Below are 21,785 nucleotides of genomic sequence, written 5' to 3'. Positions count from 1 at the left end.
ATTGCATTCCCTTATTCTCTGGTTGACTTACCCTATAGGTCAGAAGAGAGTATATTATACATATAGTAAGAATTAGACATAATTAATAAAATCAGTTTAGAAATAACTAAAGAAATAAAAATTAATTTTTTCTTTTATCTTTGGCTCCACAATACACTTTCTAGAAATAAACCCTAAACAAAAATATTCTTAAAACATAAAAATAATTATTTATAAATGTATTCAACACAATTATTAAAACCTGTGGAAAATTTAGAAACTACATGGACTGTTCAACATTGGAAAGATGGATAATTAAAATATAGTGCATCTCTTTGATTGATGTGTAGTTTTTAACAGAAGTGTTTTAAAAATTGTGTAATATCATAGGATATACTTACATTGTATTATTAAGTAGGAAAAAATGATGCAAATTTGCAGTATATAATTATTATAACTAATTTAATTCTAACTATATTATTCCTATAACTAATTTAAATACATATCACTGAGAAAATAAATCCAAGTATTTTTTGTTCAAAGTTGGTGGTATTGTAGATGGGTCGATCTTTCTTGATGTTTTGCAAGTTGAAGAGGGGTTAAAATCTCAGATTGATGAGGATGACAGTGATTATATAATTTGTAAGATTCATTTAAACTTGAAAATCTATGATTATGTGGTTTCTTGGGGAAAAGGAGATCTTACCTATGAAGTTGTCTAACATAGCTCCATGGCCAGGGTCCCAGGTAGCTGTTAGTTCACCAAGAAAGAAGTAAAGTAGTAAAATGAAAAATGCCAACTAGCTCAGTTACAATCAGTCTTTGCTGATTTACCTTTAGATAAATTATTTCTCTTGAGCCTTAAAAGTGCTACCACATATCCTGTTTGCAGGCCAGTTTGGTGAAGTTTCTTAGCTGTGGCTGATTGGACCTCAGGGGTCTTTCACCATCATTAGGAGGTCTTGTCAGCAACATGAGAACTTCACAATAGAATTATTGTAGCATTCGTCTTTAATTTTGAACTCCTCATTAAGCCTACATGAAGACAAAACACTATGATAAAAAAATGTTTACCATTTCTAAGTTTAAGTATTTGATAACAAATGTGTATAATATGGAGGTTGACTCTTGCCTATTGTATGAATTAAAAATTTGGGTGGTTAACTATCTGATTTAAACATTTTCATGAATGTATTCTATATTTCAATTGATCTACAATTAACGCTAATCACAGCTTTAAATATTGTTTTCAGACGTACATTAAGTGACAATTATGAACCTTATTATAATATTAGCACTTTATGCCTAATAAAGTTCACAGCAATTTTCAAAGTAGTTGGACTTGTCTCATTCTGCAACTGAGATGATATGATAATGACAATGATGAAAATAATTGCATCCTTCAATTACATTCAGAGATGGTGGAATGCATTTATTTCAATTATTTAAACTTAATCTCATAATATTTCTATGGAATAGAAAAAAAATAAGCATCAATACTCACAATTTACAGCAAGTTTATATTACAACAGGAAAATGAACACCATTTGTGGTGGGGAAATAAGAAGCCAGGCCACTAAATTCTGGGCCAGGATTCTTATGTTTCATTTATAGTTTTGTGACTCAAGTGTCCTGATACTCTTATGCTGCCACCAATTGTAAGGCCTATTACAATTATCTACTAAAATAAACAAAATTGATATTTGAAATTATTTTAAAAATAGATTCAGTCCAATTCAACTTATGGATATTCCTATACAGAACCACACTAAATCACCATGTTCCAATATGCTTGAATTAATAATAAGAAAAAAAATTGTACATAACTCTGGATTGGCTCCAAAGAATGTGGTCACTGTGAGCAGCATGTGTCACCAAGGGAAAGAGTTTAAGAAAACTGAAACCACATTAGTAAACCTGGTTTGACTAGACACTTTAATATTATAGTGCCAAAAATAATACTTGTAATGTTAGATGCTGAAGATTGTATGAATGAGGGTCTGAAACCATCTATAAAACTATGGGGAGTATGGATTTTCCTGAAGTGTCATCATGAGAATGTCTTTCAACTTGAATTTTTCTTTCAACTCTGGAATGAAAGCCAGAGTCAGATAAAAGAATTAGCAGGTACAGACAATCATCATTCCAACCTCATAAAAGCTTGACATCCATTTGCAATGGCCCATTAAGTGTCCTTCCATCCTCTACTTAAATAGCTACAGTTTTGGGCAGAGAGATTGCTTTAGAAACCCAACCCCTGTCTAGTGTATCTCCCCAAGCCCTAGAGAAGCAAAGCTTGGAAGGAGAACAGAGATAGGTTTAAAGCAGTGAACATTGTCCAGGAAAATAATTTTTCAAAAAAGGAGTTCCTGGAGCTATACCAGGAAAGTCTGTACCCAGAATACAAATCCAAGGCCAGAGTGTTGTAAACTCTGAAGAGACAGCACCACAGATTCTCAAACTTGAAGAGTAAATCAGAAAGAAAGCAGAAGAAAGTTTATATAGATTTTACCACAGTTGATCAGAAATTAGGTGAGGAATGGATTAACCTTGATAGGTTCAGGGACTAATTTCACAAAAACAAGATATCTGCCAAAGTGTTTTGATGACATTTCACTAAGTAGAGGAACATGTTCTCAATATAACAAAGCACACAAGAGCAGAGTTCATGCTGTGTTAGTCCAATCCAGAGACAATTTTATCACAGAAGAACATCTCTGAAGTTGTTTACCAGAAACAGAAAAGTTTTGGGAGGTGGACTGTGGTCTCATAACTCTTCCAATTTTACCTCCAATTGAAGTAGAAACAAAAATAACTATATTTATGGCAATAAACATATTGGTTCAGGCCAAATCACAGAACGTGGAAACACCTTCCAACTTACCCAAACTACTTGTACAAATAGGGGAGGCTGTTTAAGGTTATCAAAAAAAAAAAGATGGCATAATGTGAAATAAAACCCATATCTCTTGATGCTGAAGATGGTGTTCTTACTCTCCATCATGTTTTCATAACCATAATATGCTTGCTAAATAAGTAATTTAGGAAAAGGCAATTGGCAAAGATGTAAAGAGAAGAAGTCACTCCACCACCCAAAAAATAAGAATGCCTCAATGACAGTCTCCACAATGTGGCCAATGTTCAGATCTGTGTTTTGGTATTTTCACATCATTAAAACAAGGAGAATGGAGTGGGAAGAATAGATAGGCAGAGTCTAAAGACAACATATTATGGCTTAAGTCTATTGAGTCTCATTTTCTTCTTTTATGAAATGGAGTAAAATCCTCTCTAATAATACATGTTGCTACATTAAGAAAGTTAAAATATATAAAGAACTTCTCAAAATCTATGCTTCATGGTTGGCCTTTAACAACAGTTATCTCATTTCCCGTGCTAATTTCTTAATAATTTCACTGAATTAAAAATCCAGATAAAACCAACATATTTTTTACACACCAGAGCCAAACATTATTTATGTCATTAATTTACATCATTAATATATCCTTTATATGTTATTTTAAATATCAGAAATAATCAGGTGATACTCTGTCCTCAAGAGAGACTACTGATGACGAGTGCAAAGGAATATCTTAACAAGCATTAACCTTACTCACTAACCAGTGAGACTTTATCCAGTGAGACCACCAGACTGCCTTATATTTCCTCCTCTGGTTCTTGCACCTTCCCAGTTTGCTGCTGACAGTTTATAATTTGTGCCTAATTCATCCTCTCACCCCTCCACTGAGCCCTTGGGATAGCCCCTAAGACACAGTCACTGGCCTTAGTTTCCCCTTCAAATCCTCCATTTGGCTTTAGAATAGAAATAACATTTAATCAATACTTTTTCTATCCGTAGCCTTGGATTACTCTCATCTTCTATCTAATAATCATAAGACAAAGTGTACCACACATCATTTAGTTTAGATTATGCTGAAATGTTTAATACTCACCAGCAATTGCAAATATGACCATTTAAATAGACAAGGTGCTGGGAAAAGGTTCTGTTTCTTATGAATTGGAGACAGTCATGCCCACCTTAGTAAACACAATCACCCCAGTACCATGCTCTGGATTTACTTTATGGTCAAATTATGGAAGAAATAGCTCCATTTGACCATTGAGTTTGAGAAAGGGACATCTGTGAGAACTCCATGTGCAAGAGTGGTGCAGTCAGAGAAGCTTTGTTTTATAAAGAGTTGTGTAATAAAACAGAATGGGCTGGTATTCTCCACGCACATAGAGGAGAAGTGCAGTTACCCCACTTTCTGAAAGTTCACTTTAGGCACTTTTTTTTTATAAAGACCAACATAAGTACTTTAGTACTTGTTTTCAATACACAAAATAAATCTGAAGGTGATTCTTCTTTAATAGAAGAAATCTGTCGCCATACTAATGTTGGTCTTTTGTAAAAGTGAAATGCCATAGCTCAAACTTACAAAAAGAGGAAAAGAAATGTGTAGTGCTGAAATGGACAGCTACACATGAGACAAGGCTACAGCAAATCTGACACCATCTTCTTGAAGGACAAAGTTGTTTTATTAAGATTCCATATAATTTTTTAATCTGTAGACCTAAACATACCACAGACAGTTGTGTTCCAGTTGAAAGAGAGTAAGATTGAGTTTTAAAGACCTGTGTTGGAATTTCATAGCTGACATTTGTGAAAGAAAGATGCATTTCAGTGTAACAGACCCTGACACACTATATGGGGTAGCCATGCATGATGTGAGGCAAGTAAATTAGTAAACCTCTCTTGGGTTCAATTTACTTCCCTGTAAAATGGAGATGCTGATCATGGAATGACCAGTTGAGTTTGTGGATGTGACTCTGCCTGATAGAGTCATAAAGTGTTAATTTAATGCCTTCCAAGAAAGAAATAAAGCAGTATGATATGTGTATCAGACTCATAGTTCATTACTTTTGGAACCTAACCATAGGCTATTCTGTTGAATTTTGGTAAAAAAATGATTATCTATGTTTCAATTGGTTCCTCTAGTCTTGCTATGTAAAAATAAAACATTTCCTTTATATTCATGAAAACTGGGTGCCACAGGATATTTAAGAAAAAAGGAGCAAACTAAAAGTAATTTCAAAATTTCTGGCTTGTTTTTTTTTTTTTTTTGCCAAAAAAGAATTGGGGATAGATTGTGAATTATCTTTTCCTTCTTTTGAAAGTATCTCCCTTTTTACTTTTGGCAAATTCATAGCATACACACACATACAAAATAAGCAGTGATTCCTTCATGCAAATGTCCTTTCATCACATATCTAAGAATGAGAATAAGAATTTCTATCCCTTAATTGGTCACCACAGGCTAAGCAAAAATAGAAAGATTTCTGAGATTAAATTCCTGAGGAAAGGCGAACTCCATCCAAGTAATATACCTGAAGAATTTTGTAAAGTAGAATGAAGACTCTAGAGAAAAACATACTCTATATTCATCATACTAGGGGTTGATGGTTATTCTCTTCATTGGCTATTCTGAAGCTTTAATTCTGAACATTGAAGCCTTGGTAAAGTATATTACAAATTATCAAAACATCTTAAAAATGACTAGCCAATATTAAAAAATTGACAAACACTAGTTTATAGACCTTTTTTTTCTGTCAATGATCTGCAAAATTTCTTCGCTTTACTGCACAATTTACAACATGTATAACCCTCACGTGTATATAAATCATCAATTTCTTGTCATCATGAACAGCCTAAGTTACTCCCCTCTTCAACAAACTCCTCATGACATTTTCACCTCAATGTTTCCCACTGTGTAAATGATAGGATTTAACATGGCAGTGAATATTGCATAGAATATGCCCATAAACTTGTCCACAGGATAAGTGGCCACAGGACATTTGTAGGTGAATATACAAGGGACAAAAGAGAGCACCACTACTGTAAAGTGGGAGCTGCAAGTAGAGAATGCCTTGTGCCGTCCTTCAGAGCTGTGGGATTTCAGGGAGCTCAGGATGACTATGTAGGAGATGAGTAGCATGAAAAAAATCAGTAAGCACATGCCCCCACTGTTGGCTACCACCACCACTCCAAGCCTGTAGGAGTCACTGCAGGCCAGTTTTAACAGTGAGAAGAAATCACACCTGAAGTGGTCAATGACATTGGGACCACAGAAGGTCAAGTCAAATGCAAAAACAGTCTGCACAGTAGCATGTAGGATCCCCCCAAGCCAGGCCACCACCACCAGGAACTGGCAGAGCCCCTGTCGCATGATAGTTGTGTAGTGCAGAGGCTTGCAGATGGCCACAAGGTGGTCATAAGCCGTGACAATGAGGGCTATGACTTCTGATGCTCCCAGGAAATGCTCCAAAAAGAGCTAAGTCATGCAGCCACCCCAGGAGATGGCTCCCCTCTGGTACAGTAGGTCAATAAGCATTTTAGGAGTTGTGACAGAGCTGAAGAGGACATCTATGAAGGACAAGTAGGGGAGAAAGAAGTACATGGGAGCTGAAAGTACAGGGCTGAGGGAGATGGTGATGACCATGAGCAGATTGGCCAACACGGTAAATAGGAAAATGACCAAAAAGACAATGAAGAGTATTTTTTGCAAGTGTGGGTCCTGCGCGCATCCCCAGAGAACAAATTCAATCACATTGTTGGGAGATTTGAGGAGGTCCATTCAACAAGTAACACCTTCCTGGGACCTGAATTACCTACAAAAGTTATGAAATATTACCCATCAATCATGAAAGGATCATGGCCTGTATATCTCTAAACATAAAAACAGAGCAGTCACTGTACCAGTGGAAAGTGTCCCTGACACTACTGCCTTGGTGCTTGTTTCACTTCTCTCTTACTTTCTCCTTGATGTTTCCATCTCTTCAGACACCTAGTACCTGTCACTTGTAAAACATCTATAGGGTAACATTTAAAGGTTAATTTACTGAGAGAACACTGGACCACCTATGTGAGATCTGAATTCTCCTTCTGATCTAACTCCATGTGACTCTTCTAAATCATCTCTCTGTCCCATGGTTCTGAGCCCTACTCTGTGTCTGTGAGGTTACAGACTGTTATTCTCAGGTAGATCTTGTAAGCTGAGAGGTGCTGCACACAGGTAAGGGTTATTCCCTTTTACATAAGAATTCACATCTGAACCCTCAGCTCTAACTGTGGAAAGAAAGACACCATGAATGCAAATCTCCCATAAGCAGGCAGTTTAGGGAAATGCATATAAGTAGTTGTCAACACGCTGTCCCTGGTATCTACCAGAACACATAAGCTATTCAGGTGTGTTTCCTCAGTGCACCTACCACAGTGCCTGGCATAATGTTTGCACTGCCTGAAACCTGTTAGGTGATGGGTAAGTGCTTGGTGAATTGCCATTCTCCATGGATGAGAATACACCTGCTTCCCCAGGCCATAAATGAACCAGGAATTCAAAAGTTCTCATCCTTCTGCTCTGTTTACCATCTCTCTCTAGCTTATCAAAAAACATTAATAAATATTTGAAAGGAAGTTGCCTTCTAGGTTAATACTTTCTGGCACAGATTATGGGGTAATATGAAAATATTAAGTGTCTCTAAGAATGAATGTATTATTGGGCCACTTTGCTTTCAAAATATATGATTGTTAATTGATATTTTCTATTCTTCAAAATTCTGTATCACAGACAATTTATCAGAGTCATGTTCAATAAACTTATAGCTTCAGTAGACCCGGATTAAAAAAAAATCCTGTATAAGTGTTCAGTACACTAGGACCTATCAAGCAAATGAAAATCTTATTGTCAAAGTTCTAAAATCAAAAATTTTATATGGAGAATAAAGAGAAATAATTTGCTAAATAAGATAGAGAGGTAATGTACTATAGACATAAATATATATTAACACACAAAACACAAACACAAAAATCTGTTACTATAAGTACCTTTACAAGTTCAGTCATTCAACACATATTTATGGACACTGACTGTGTATATTAATGTATGTGTGTGTTCACAGAATATTGTTTAAAATTGTCTCAGTGAAATGCCTTTAGTAATACCTTCCCTGACATTTTATTACCAAACAACAGCAACCCATCCCTCCATGATGTGAGTGACCTTCCCACCCCTTTATGTTTCTGCCACAGGCATTCTCATGCCTTCTTCTCCCATCTTCCCATAGTATCCATCATCCATCATTCCTGGTTATAGGACACTGCATTTCGAATAGAATGGGGAAATTTGGGGACAGAAATTTCCCAAAGAAAATAAAAAACATAAATATAATACAATGTATTGTGCAAAAAAAGTCTTTTCCTTTCAAAGATAAATGAATAAAAAGCATTATTTTTTAATTATGCAATATGAAAAACTTCACATATGTGAAAACAAAGTGTGGCAGCTTCATTGCATTCCTCTGTTCTGTGGTTGACTCCCAACAGACCAGAAAAGAGAAGATTGAACATAAGGTAAGAATTATATTTAAAAATTATGTTTAAAAAGTGTTTTAGAAATAACTATAAAGAAATAAAAATTACTTTTTCTTTTTTCATTAGCTCCACAGTACTCATTCTAGGATTAAACTCTAAAAAACTATTTTTAAAAGCTAAAAGTCTTTATTTACAAATATGTTCAACACAATTATTAAGAGTTGTGGAAAATTTAGAAACTACATGAGATGTTCCACATTGGGGAAATTGATCATTAAAACATAGTGCATCTCTTTGATTCATGTGTGGTTTTTAACAGTGTTTTTAAAAATGATACAGTATCATTAGAAAAGTCTGATTATTACTAAGTGGGGAACATTTTGTATGAAAATTTGTTATATAGTTGATCTCATTTGATTCTAACTAATTATCTTATTCTTCTAATTGAAATATATATCAATAACAAAAAAGGCCCCAAATATTTTCACTTCTAAGTTGACGATGTTGTAGTTGAGTCGATCTTTCTTGAAGTTTCGCCTGCTGAAGAGGGACTGGAATCTTAGACTGGGGAGGATGAGGGCTGACTCTACAATTTGTAAGGGCCTTTTAACCCTGACAGTCTATGATGATGTGATTTCCTGGGAGGGGGCGGGGAATCTTACCTATGACCTTGTCTGACATAGAGCTCCATGGCCATGGCAAAAGGCAGCTGTTAGTCCTCCAAGAAAGCACTGAAGTTGTAAGATTAAAGTTGCCGAATAGCTCAGCTACAATAATTGTCTTTGCTGACTTATAAATAGTACATTTGGATAAGGTCTTTCTCTTTAATTTCAGACGTGCTACCATGTTTCCTGTTTGTAGGTCAATCTGAAGAAGTTTGTTAGCTGTGGCTGATTGAACCCCAGGGGTATTTCACCTCCATTAGATCTTCCAACATCCCAACTATTTCATGAAACTGAACTGAACTTCAGAGGGAAAATTATAGCATTCATTTTTATTTTGAACTCTTCTTAAATCTACCTGAAGACAAAATATTATGACAGAAAAATAATAGGTTGACCATTTATGAATTTAGGTATTTGAAACAAATGAGCTTAATATTATGTCTGAATATTTGCTATTATATAAATTACTCATGTAGGTGGGTAACTCTCTGATTTAAAGTTTTTTATTATATGATTTTATTATCAATCTACCTGTTATGCAAATCAGAAATTTTAACTATTATTTTCTGAAGTACATTAAGTGATAATTATTAACCCTATTATAATATTGACACTTCACATCAGGTAAAGTTTATGGTACTTTTTCAAAGTGGTTGTATCTTGTGTGAATTCTGGAATTAGATTAACAAGATAATGATGAAAATAATTTCACTCTTTAATTATATTCAGAGGTGGTAGAAATACATTTATTTCTGTCATTGTTTCATTTTATAATTAATGTTGCAATGAAAATGAGAGTACAGCTATCTCTTCAGATTCCTGGTTTCATATCCTGGCTATGAAATATACATAGGATATGCACATACACATAGGATTGCTGAATCATACATTAGATTTATCGTTAATATTTTGAGAAATCTCCATAATGTTCTTCATGGTGTCTGAACAAATTTATATTCCCACCAAAGAACAGTAGAGTTCCATTCTCTGTACATCCTCACCAAAATATCTGCTCCATGTCAAATAGAGCCATCCTGACAAGTGTGAGGTAACGTGTCAGAATGGCTCTGACTTCCATTTTCCTGTTGATTAGTGATGTTGAGCATATTATTCTCATATTCTTATTGGCCATTTGTATTCTTGTATGGAAAAATATCTATTCAGGTGCTTTGCTCAATTTTAAATCATTTTTTTGTTGTCACAATTTTGTTGTAGAAATTCCTTATATATTTTAGATATTAACTCATTATGAGACATATGAATTTCTCTCAATCACTAAGTTACCTTTTCGTTCCTTCATTGTTCCCTTGAATATAAATATTAATCTGAATTTAAAACTTGATATCCTGGACTTCAAGCTGATGTTATGATGGGATTGGCTTAACTGAGCTGATCAACTTTACCTCCTCTCTCTGGGAGCCCTAAGCTGCCATTTTACATGTCTGACTACCTCACTGGGCAGACATTGTCTATATTACCCTACATCTACATGTATAAGAAAGAGACTCAATACAGTCTAGTCTTGTAGTCATCCCTGCCAAGGGACCATTCATACAGTTGAAATAATCTTGGACATTCCTTAAGTGTCAGGCAAAAGATGAATACCAGAGTGTGACCTAAGCACATGCCACAAGGAGCAAAAGAATTGTTCAGTCAAATCCTAACCAAATTCATCTGCAGTCAGATACAGATAAGCAGATGGCAAGATAGCGCTGTGTGTTGACAGATATAAGCCTGTGTGTCATCAAACATACACATGTATATGGCAAGAAACAGCCCTGTGTGTAGACAGATGCAGTCCTGTGTGTGATCACATCAAATACATAGGCATGTACATATACAAATGCATTCATGTTGCTAATCAAATATTGATCCATGTGCCATCCTATACCAACCCAGTGTGTTCACACAGAGGCACATATGTGCAGTTGGATGTAGACCTGAATTTCATTGAATGTAGACATACATGTGGTCATAGGGATTTACATGAGTTTGGGTCAGATCTGAGTGTGTGGTGGGATACATGCTTGTGTAGATTTGGATAGAGGCCTATGAATGTTTGAATATAGACATTTTGAGAGAGGTAAATAGACAGGCTTACTGACACTAGCTGGCTATCAGCAAGGGGAAGGAAGTGCCAGGCTGTTGCAAAACAGGACTTTTTCTCTTATCCCACAGCTGACTCCTTGATCTCAAGCACACAGCCACACAACAAGACACTCATGTCCCACAACTGCTGTGTCAGTCCCAAGGACACATCCTGGTATCTCTTTCTTTGTTCTCTTTTTCCACTGAAGTTTCTGCTTCAGGGCTGAGGTCCATGGGAGGAAAGAGTCTATAATAGAAGCAGATTGGCACCACTGGGATGAAGATTATGATGGCGAAGCCTTTCATAAAAAGACCCTGTGACCCATTTGGGGGATGAAGTCTCAACAGTCTACCTGGATGACTGCTCCTGACTTGATTGGTTTTTTTTTTTCTCCCTTTCCTCTCTGAGCAATGAAGCAGCTTTTCACTTTGACCCTCTGCCTCTGCTGAGAATTCTTTCTCAACCTGGTGGGCTTACCAACTTGAGGGCCTTTGTATCCACTAACAATATGTCCTTGGCTTTGAGAATTGTCCTGTAGTTCAGGACAGGAAAAATCATTAAGCCCCTTCTGATTAGCTCATTGAAAATGTGAATCAAATGTAAATAAGAGAGTCTTCTTTTTAAATAAAGAATCATAATGTAAGATTTATTTACACTCTACAGTGATGATTACAAATTTTTACTTAGACATCAATAAATCTTTAACATTATATGTCTTACTTGGAATGGGAAAATAAAATATTAAAACATGTCATTTTCCTCAAAATAAATATATAGACTCCTGATATTCAAAATATATTTTTATGAGAAGATTTCAAACATTTCAAAATTACCCTAAATTTTAGGTGAGGAAGGGAAAAGTGGGAGAAAAAGGAGAAAGTGCCCCAAATTTGAATCTTCTTGATGGTGTAAAATCTGATGTACTAAATGGAAAATTTTCATATTATTACCAAAATCAATAATTATGTTGGCAGATTATTTTCCCTGTTTGGGCTTAGATATTTCCCCATCATAAACAAAAATGCATTTTAGGTGGGAAAAAAATAAAATTGAAAAGCTGTCATTTAAATAAAGATTAAAATTAATAAAACATTTGGAAGTATGTGGATTTTCCAAGTGATAGAAAAATCAAAAGTAAAAGAATATTAAATAACACATGTATATAGGGACACTCATAATTCTAAAATAAAAATATTTGTAGGAAATTTCAAGGAAGAGTGAATATTTGTAGCATACATAAACATATATATACATTTACATATATTTATATATACACACATACATATATTTACAATTTAACATAGAAAGATTTCATCAAAATTTATCAGAAAAAAATCACACTCCAATAGATCAAGAATTGAAGTTATGGACAAAGTATAGAGTAAATTCCATGTGCCATATGTTGTGTAAGAAACAGAGAGCACAAAGGTAAGTAACTTTCTTTGACTTCTGGGAGATTTAGACCAACAGAGAAAATTAACAAACACTCTTATCTCATCCCTTGAAATGACTACACAAATTTGAAAATTAACTAAATATCTGTCTTGGTCCATTTGAGCTGCTAATACAGAATATCATACACTGGGTATCTTAAACACTAAACATTTATTTTTCACAGGTTTGTAGGTGCAGGAGTCAAAGATTAAGGTGCTGGCAGATTCCATATCTGGAAGGTCCCCTCCCTAGTTCATAGGCAGCCATTTATTTGTTGAGTCCTCACATGGCAGAAAGGTCATGTAAGCTCTTGGGGTCTCTTTATAAAGGCATTAATCCCATTCATGAGGACCCCACTTCCATGATCTAATCATTTCTCAAAGAGCCCTACTCCAAATACCAGTACATTATAAAGGATTTAATTTATAATTTTGAAGAGGGACACAAATCCTCAGTCTATAGCAGCATCCAAAAGGGGAGGAACAAATTATATAAGATCTGACAAATTCAAATGCTTGGTAGTATTTTGTGCATTGTATTGTATTTGTGAAGACTTTAGGATAATATAAGAACTTTCTCTGTAGTAGGGATAATATCAGAATATGAGGTTTTTTCATACAGTGTCATTTACTGGTGAAACACACCCATTGCTCTAAAGACTTGGCCCATCATGAATCCAGACTAAATAATGGAGGCAGAATAATAGAGTTTTTTTGTAATAGGGAAGAACAAATCTGACTCCATGCTAGATTTGTTCCTTTTGCTTTAACCTTTTGCTCTGTATCCTGTGCCTAGTCATGCTGGTTCTGCATGTTTTGTAGATGAATGTTGCCTACAGCCTGAAATATACAAGATAGTGTATTCTCAAGACTCTGACATTTAAGCATGTAACACTTTTCCATTCACATATAGATAATCTGTTGCAGAATAGAGAATAACATTTGTCTCATTGGAGGTTTACAGAGACATCATAACTGATCTACCTGGACAGCTTCAAGAACAAAGTATTTCAACACCAAGAAGTCTGTAACACTCAGCCACGCCCTCTCCCCTTTATCCCCTTCTTAGTATAAAAGGAACCTGAATTGTGATTTCAGGTAAGATGATTCTCTAAGACTTTAGTTCTTCATCTACTCAGCCTGCTGGATTTCCAAAAACAATTGTTATCCTGGTGCCAACACCAGGCCTCCCAATTTACTGGCCTGTCATGTGGTGAGCAGAACAAGTTGGGACTGGGTGACATGTTGACCACATATTTCTGATGATTTAGAGGCAGGTAATATTTTGCTTCAAGCTTCATTCACAGATGGAGAGGATTTTATGAATGATGTCTATCAAAGAAAACAATATATTCTGGCCTCTTTATTACCTAGGAAATTGTATTTCATTAGCATGAGAGATAAGAAGGGCATATATTGTCACCATCTTTCTTAAAAATGATATCATCCAAAATGTCTGGTGTCAGGTTCTAAAATGCATGTTTTAAGCTCATGGATTATGGTGAATGCTAAATTTACACAAAAAGGAAGACCTGGATCTCTACAGAGTTTATGAAACATATAAGCAAAAAAGGAGATGGTGATATTGAAAAATAACAGAGGTATGATCAGATATTTTAAACTATTTGGGAAGGCTAATGAATCATATCTATGAAAATATGGCTCCAAACAAAGCTGCTCCACTTGAGGAGATAATATGATTACCTAATTAGGAAAAGAAGTAAAAGTTGGTTATTTTTCTGCATATAAATCTTGGTAATTCACATTATTTCTATAAACTTAGCTTCCTTATGATTTCTATTACAACACTGAAACTATACTCTTTGATGTTAATATTCTAAGCAATACAAGCTAATTAATTGATTTAAAGTATCTTGCAGATACATGCTTTCAATATTAACATGGGCTGTCTTTGTGTGGGGAGGAGTGAATGAAATGTTTATGTCATATCTCTTCTATTATTTTTTTAAAACTGTAATGCATCATTAATTCTGAGAAAGATTACATCATTTAACAGAGAAACAGGAGAAAATCTTCCCCTAACTAAAATAAATTTGTGATATAAACTGTAGGTTAACTCATCTATAGAATATAAATCTATATTCACAAGAGAGATACTTTACATCCAAAAATTGTACATATTTCCCTAAGAAATGGTGATAATCTTAAAAATGTATTTCAAATTATATATATATACACACACATACACATATATATATTTGAACTAGAAAATTCTGAAAATCTTAAAAGTATATTTAGATCATTGGAAGTATTCATGTAATAAATGTTTTTTAACATGTCCAAGTTATTAAACCTGAGGAAACACCTACTACAGGTAAATAGTCACACATGGCTTTCCTGAAAATAGCAATTTGTCATTGAAAATAAGTGATAACATTTACCTCCTGTCTCATTTCCTTTTTCTGGTCCAGAGCTTTTTCATGGCACTTTTCATCTCTCCATTTCTCAGAGTATAGATTAGAGGGTTCAACATAGGGGTGATAACAGTGTAAAACACAGTCAAGGACTTATCAATGGGTAAGGTAGAAGGAGGTCTCACATACAGAAAGATGCAAGGGACAAAGAAGAGGACCACCACAGTAATGTGGGAGCCACAGGTGGACAAGGCTTTGCACCTCCCTTCCTGACTAAGATTCTTCAGGGAGTGCAGGATGACCCCATAGGAGATGAGTAAGAGCATAAAGATGACCATACACATTGCCCCATCACTGGCAACCACAGTGAGGCCAATAATGTAGGTGTCAGAGCAGGCAAGTTTTCACAAGGGGTACATGTCACAGCCAAAGTGGTCAATGACACTGGGACCGCAGAAGGGAAGGTTATAAACAAACAGAGGATGAGCTACAGCATGTAAAAACCCACCAACACAGGTCAACAGTGGCAGCCGTACACACACTTGCTTATTCATGATTGCTGAATAATGCAAAGGTTTGCAGATGGCCACGTAGCGGTCGTAAGCCATGGCCACCAGGAGACAAATCTCAGCACAACCAAATAAGTGCCCTGTAAAAAGCTGGATCATGCAATCTTGGAATGAAATAGTTTTGTTCTCACAGAGTAAATCTACAATCATACTTGGGGTGACTGTAGCAGAATAAAGAGCATCCATAAATGATAAGTAGCCAAGAAAGAAGTACCTAGGGGAACCCAGGGTTGGACTGACCACCACAGTCACAACAATGAGTAGGTTGCCCACCATTGTCACAACGTACATAAGCAGGAACACAACAAATAATATTTTCTGACCCTGGGGGCTCCAAGTGAGCCCCGAGAGGACAAACTCAGTCACATTCCTCCTTTGTTCCATAGAGTCTTCTGTATGTTTTATTTCAGTGTTCAGGGCAAAAAATTCTGTTAATATAATTGTTTCTAGGGGCTTCCTGAAGTCTTAGATATTTTGTTTATTCAATCAAGGAATAGACAGTATGGTTTATTATGTTCCAGTACTTTCAGTGATTATAGTAAAGGCTGATGAAAACATTATCCCTAACCTCAAAAAGCTTTTAGTCTAATGGAGCAGCAAGTAATTAAGAGATATATGTGGGACAAGAACATATTATTCAGTAAATGAGTTGGCACAATTAGCTTTCCATCTGGAAGCTAATTAAATTGTATATATAGGTAATACGTTATACAAAAATAAAAATTGATTGAAGTTCTAATAAAAAAGAAAAGAAAGATTTACTTTATTTTAATTTCCAGCATTAAGGAAGTGAACTTTTCTAACCTAGGGTTTGAAGAAACTTCTTAACCAATCATTTAAATCCCAAAGAGATATATTTAACAATTTCAGAAAAGTTTTTAAGGTCTTAGGAAAAGATACTACAATGTAAATAGACAAAGGCAGTTTGGAGAAAGATTCACATTGTACAGGATCTACACAGAGTTAATGTCTAAAATAGACAAAAATGTCAAAACAACTTATGCATAAAATAAAAATAAAATATAAAATAAATAAAAATACAAACAAACAGTTAAAGGAAGAATACATCTAAATGGCCCACAAACATGTTAGTTCACTGAGGCTGGGAACAGAAAAGTGGGAACTGAAGTAATGGCTTACTTACTACAGTATTACTTTGTGTCCTTGAAAGCCACTCAAGGTCTACAGATGCTACATCATCTTTTAATTTTTAACAGATTAACAAACAATGTTTAGAAAACATATTGATTGAGACTATCATCATATTTATAAATATCTCCTTATGAAAATATCCCAAATTAGTTACACTTGAAATTAGTTTCTAAGGCTACTTTATGTTAAAGAAGGTCTCTTTCTGTTAGAGAGGGTAATATGAAAATATTCAGGAAGAGTATTATAGAATAGAATCAATCTCCATACACTTTAGTGATCATAAACGATTAATAACATGGCTGATTATGAAAATCACAAAGGAGAACCTTTAAAAGACCGAACTCTCATACCACCATTGTACTCCGGCAAAATGTAAAGCTTAGTTCAGAATCTTGTGTATAAACACCCTCCCTGGATTACCTACACAAGGAGACAGCCATTCAATCCACATTCTGGATTCTCTGCCTTCTCTTTTGTCCTTCACCCACTGATGTCATCTCTCAGAACACAGAAAGCAAGATACATATACCATCACTGGACCTTGAACTGTTTCCATGTGACCAACCCATTCCGTGCTGGCAGGAAATCTATCTCATCTCAGTCATTCAGAAAAATATTCCTTTTCAGATAATTGGGATTTTCAAAATGAGTATCAATGGCCCATTACAAAAGAGCTCTGAATCTTGAGTCTGAACACAGAACTGAAATAGTCATTGTTGGCAGGATTTGTCCGAATCACCAACTAATGTTAATTCAACATTTTGGTTGGTGACAAAACTGTAAATTGTGTCATGAATTGTTTACATAGAAACAATTTTATTGGTGACTTATACCAATAAAAGTGAAATAGTGAAACAGCATTTGCAGTCTTTTTAGTCTCAATCAGTTATACTGTCCTGCCTTGACACAGCATTGCTGAACTTTGGGTTTCCTGAAAGATGGAGAATGATTATGTATACATACTTATATTATGTTTGGAGTCAATCATTTCAGTTCATGAATGCCTTTCCTGCAGGAAAGAACAAAGGTCCGTAAACCCTTTATCTACATTTGAACTCGTGAACATGTTATGGAGTCATTCACCTGGTGCATCTCCAAGGGTGATTCTTGTCTAATTAAATTCATTGGGACCTTAATCATAATTTTGATGGTAGACTCTGTTCTCCAGGGATGCCACCAAGATAATCACCACATAGAACAGGACTTACAGGACAATGCTCCCTAAGGAAAAGCATGAAAAGATAAACAAACAATCAAACAAAAACAAACTTGAGGTCGTGTCACCAAAAGGGAAGAGTCCAGTCTAGGCATCAATGGAATATGTAAAAATCTGTTTAAATCATGACCTTCAAAATAGGAACATCTGTTTAAGCTTTGTATTTGAAGATAACATCTGAACTCATTTCCAAAATATTATGAGTGCTAATTTCAGAACAAGACACTTAAAACTCATTTCAAATGCAGATACATTTTATCACATAGTTGGTCACATATTTTCAGACAGGCAAGTTGATAGAATGTATGTTAGTGTGGAAATGGGGAAAGAAAACTTTTGTGGGGCTATTCTACTCATCTCCAAGTGCTCATGGGGCATTCACCAAAGGAGACTATTCACTAGGCCATGACACAATCATAATACCTTTCAAAGAACTTAAATCATATAGTGTGTGTATGTGTATATATATACACATATATGTATACATATATATACACATATATATATTTTACAATAATGTAATTCAATTAGAAATCAATAACTAAAATATATGATTTTTCAATTAATTACAAAGTAAGCATTAGAAATCTAAATTAACTGTGAACATTCTGAAAGGCATATTTTCAACACAAGGATAATGATACAAATTTCTCTAAAAGGTACATGAAAGGTACTTATGAAGTATATGTATATGTATAAAAGGCTATATATGATGTAGTTTATTATATATAAATCCACTGGGAGTAGCTAAAGGAGTGCTTAGAGAGGAATGTATACCTTAAATGCAAGTGTTGGAAATCAAGAAATGTTACAAGAAATGAACTGAGCTTCTGTCCCAAGAAGCTAGAAAAAGATAAGAAAAATGAAACCCAGAGGACATTGTAGAAAGGAAATAGCAAATAGAAGACAGAAATCATAAATAGAAATTAAGCGAAAATAGAGAAAATATTTAAAACCAGGAATTTGTTTCTTTGAAAATTTGATATAATTGATAAGATCCTAGAAAACAGATTAAGAAAAAAATAAGAAAAAAGAACAATTTATTAGAATTAATGGTGAAGGGAGGGTCATCACTGCAGATACTGCGGATCTTAAAAAGAATAAAATGATATGATGAACAAATTTATGATGGTGTACTCACCAACTAAGGGAAAATGGACCACTGCTATAAACAGACAAGTTTCTAAACACACAAGGAAAAATAATTAAAAGCTAGAATAACTTAATACCTAAATAAATGAATTCTTTAGAATCCTATCATTCCCAAAACAAAATTTCATTTCCACATAGTTTGAATCAATGAATTCTATAGACCCACTAATAAAGAAATAGCACCCAGTCTACATAAATACTTTCACAGATGGGAGGAATTAATACAATTCCTAATGCATTTTATGCACCCAGCAAAACCCTTATACTAGAATGAACAAAGTATGGCAAAGAAAAGAATTAGATTAATACTTCACATTAACAAAGACACAAAACCCTGAACACAGTATTTAGTATTTAGTTTCATTCTATTGGATGCTTTTTTTTTTTATTTTTTTTTTCCTTGCTTATGTGGTTTCTGAGGAGGCCTTGAGATGCACTCAGTCCGGGGGTAATTATGTCCCACGACTGATGCTAAATGTTCCTAAGTGTTCAACTCAGTGCCCTGGCCTGGGGCCCTAAGAGCTTTTCCAGCTGGTAAGAATGTGCATTATTCTGGGTCCAGTGTGAGGACCAAGCACTGTTCTCAGTAGTCCATCTGGTTAAAACTTTCCCCAGCCTCAGGGAGTTTCTTGAAATGCATGCGCTGGTCAGTACTCTAATGCTTAGCTGAAAGGGATCCCCTTTAGTTCTCCAGAACTCTCTCTGTCAGCGTCAGTCTCTCTCACTCTATTTCTATGGACTAAAAACTACTTGCATTATTGTCAGTTTTCTACAACCTTCAAGCAGCTTAAAGTCAGTAAAAGGTATAAATCCCATAGACTCATGACTCCAAAGGAATGCTATAGATAACACACAGTGTTTTTCTGTGAGTGTGTTGCATTTCTGCCTTTTGCAATATTTTCTCCAAACAAAATTTCATTTATTTATCATCTATACATCAAAGGAATTATAGATGCGTCATGAACAAAATAAATGTACATAAAGAGAAAACTATTTTCATATTTACATTTTTACAAAGGAATAACCACAAAATTTCAGCATCCACTGGAGTTTTAACAAGAAATAGCATACTCAAAATGAGAGATTAAAATGAGTTGATTATATTTACTTGTCAAGGTATGGGTTGAGTTGAGGGAAACTAACAGGGAATGATAAAGACCCCAGGGTTAGTAACAGTAGGAAGACATGAACACAATAGGGCTTCAGAGATAGATCACAGGAACCCAGAAGGTCCATCCAAGGGAGCCCTTCCTCAGTGGAAGGCACCCAGCTATTGACTAACCACTACAGGGAACCAGAACAATAAATACAATGACATGCCTCTTTTCTTCTCACCTTCCCTGAAATATTCAGCCTCATACTACCCCTTGGCCAGAAGGAAAGGGCACTGGTTAAAGTAGATCAGGAAAGAGTGCTGCTCATGATGGAGAGAGTGAGGGATCTCAATGGGTGAAAGAAAGATCATTTTTAACATTCTAACTGTTTATTCAGTTATTTTATTTGTTTGTTTTTGGGGGAGGTAAGAGAGTAAATGCTATGTTTTAGAGTTAGCTTGAAAAAAGAAAAAAAAAAAACAGAGGGAATTGAACATCTTCCAACTTGTTTATTCACTTAATTTTATTGAACAGCAGTGTGAGTCAGACACTGAACCAAGTGCTGGGGAGACAGGCCTATATTCCTCAGGCTTATTTAAGTGGCTTTTAAATGGAAGGGGTGGGTGAATTAGACTCAATTTGTGTATCAACTGTGTGCAGAACCAGAGTCAATAGTTGTACAAACATTTTAGTAGTTAAGGAAGAGTTTTTAGCATTTCTTATTGGCTGAGAAGCAGTCAGATTTATTATATTGTGAGCTCCCTGTGCCTAAAGGTCCTCCAGCAAAGGCCCAGGGACAAGCTGTCAGAAGGCACTGAAGAAGGATTTAAGCTTCTTTGTAAGAAGCTGAATTAAACAGCCTCAGTTGTTCACTCTTTTTTTGTCATGTTGCTTATCCTCTAGCACACTATGGAAAAAATAGTTTGTATTATCAAGGAGCTTTGGATTACTTGAAAACCCAATATATTAAGTTTTAGTCACGTTGCTACTGAAAATATTGTCTTTACACGTTAATGCCCCAACTCTGCATTCATGACCAGCATTAAAGTGAAAGAAGACAGGATGAATATGACTGAATTCATTCTAATGGGAATTAGCGGAATCCTCAGATACAGAAAATCCTTTTTTTGTTGTTATCACCTAATTGTCATTGTCATGGGCAACCTGCTCACTGAGGTTGCTATAATCTGTGCCCAACTTTGGACCCTCTCATGTATTTCATCCTGACTTTCTTGTCTTTGATAGATGCATGCTATTCCTCTTTCATAATCCCTAAAGCATTAGGTAATTTGCTCTCTGATTCAAAAGCTGTCTCCTTCTCAGTGGCTATATGACACAGCTCTTTACTCAACATTTCATGGGAGCTTCAGAGATCATCCTCCTTGTGGTCATGGCCTATGACCCTATGTGACCATCTGTAGACCCCTGCACTATAACACATTGGGCACAAATAGATACTTCATACACATTGTTTTAATTGAATGGATAAATGAAAGATAAAACTTGTAATGCATTTAAAAGTTTTCTGCCTTGATTTGTAGATAAAATGCTTCTAATTTGTGAAGTCAGCTCCTGTACAGACTAGATGGAAGCAAGGAACAATGTAACTTATTTCATCCTCTTGGGCCTCACACACCATCTCAAGGAGCAGAGTCCTTTTTGCTATTTTCTTGCTCTTCTGCATTTTGACATT

The 21,785-nt window shown here is 35.2% G+C and overlaps 2 pseudogenes; both read right to left on the bottom strand.

Annotated features, from left to right (window-relative positions):
• Positions 1-5,448: 5,448 nt before the first annotated feature.
• On the bottom strand, positions 5,449-6,655 carry LOC116661724 (annotated as a pseudogene).
• Positions 6,656-14,931: 8,276 nt separating this feature from the next.
• LOC102515927 lies at positions 14,932-15,862 on the bottom strand (annotated as a pseudogene).
• Between the last annotated feature and the right edge of the window lie 5,923 nt (positions 15,863-21,785).

The sequence above is a fragment of the Camelus ferus genome, chromosome 36 (genome assembly GCF_009834535.1).
Source record: "Camelus ferus isolate YT-003-E chromosome 36, BCGSAC_Cfer_1.0, whole genome shotgun sequence".
NCBI lineage: Eukaryota > Metazoa > Chordata > Mammalia > Artiodactyla > Camelidae > Camelus > Camelus ferus.
The sequence above is the reverse complement of the archived record's forward strand: the minus strand, read 5'-3'. Positions and strand labels throughout refer to the sequence as shown.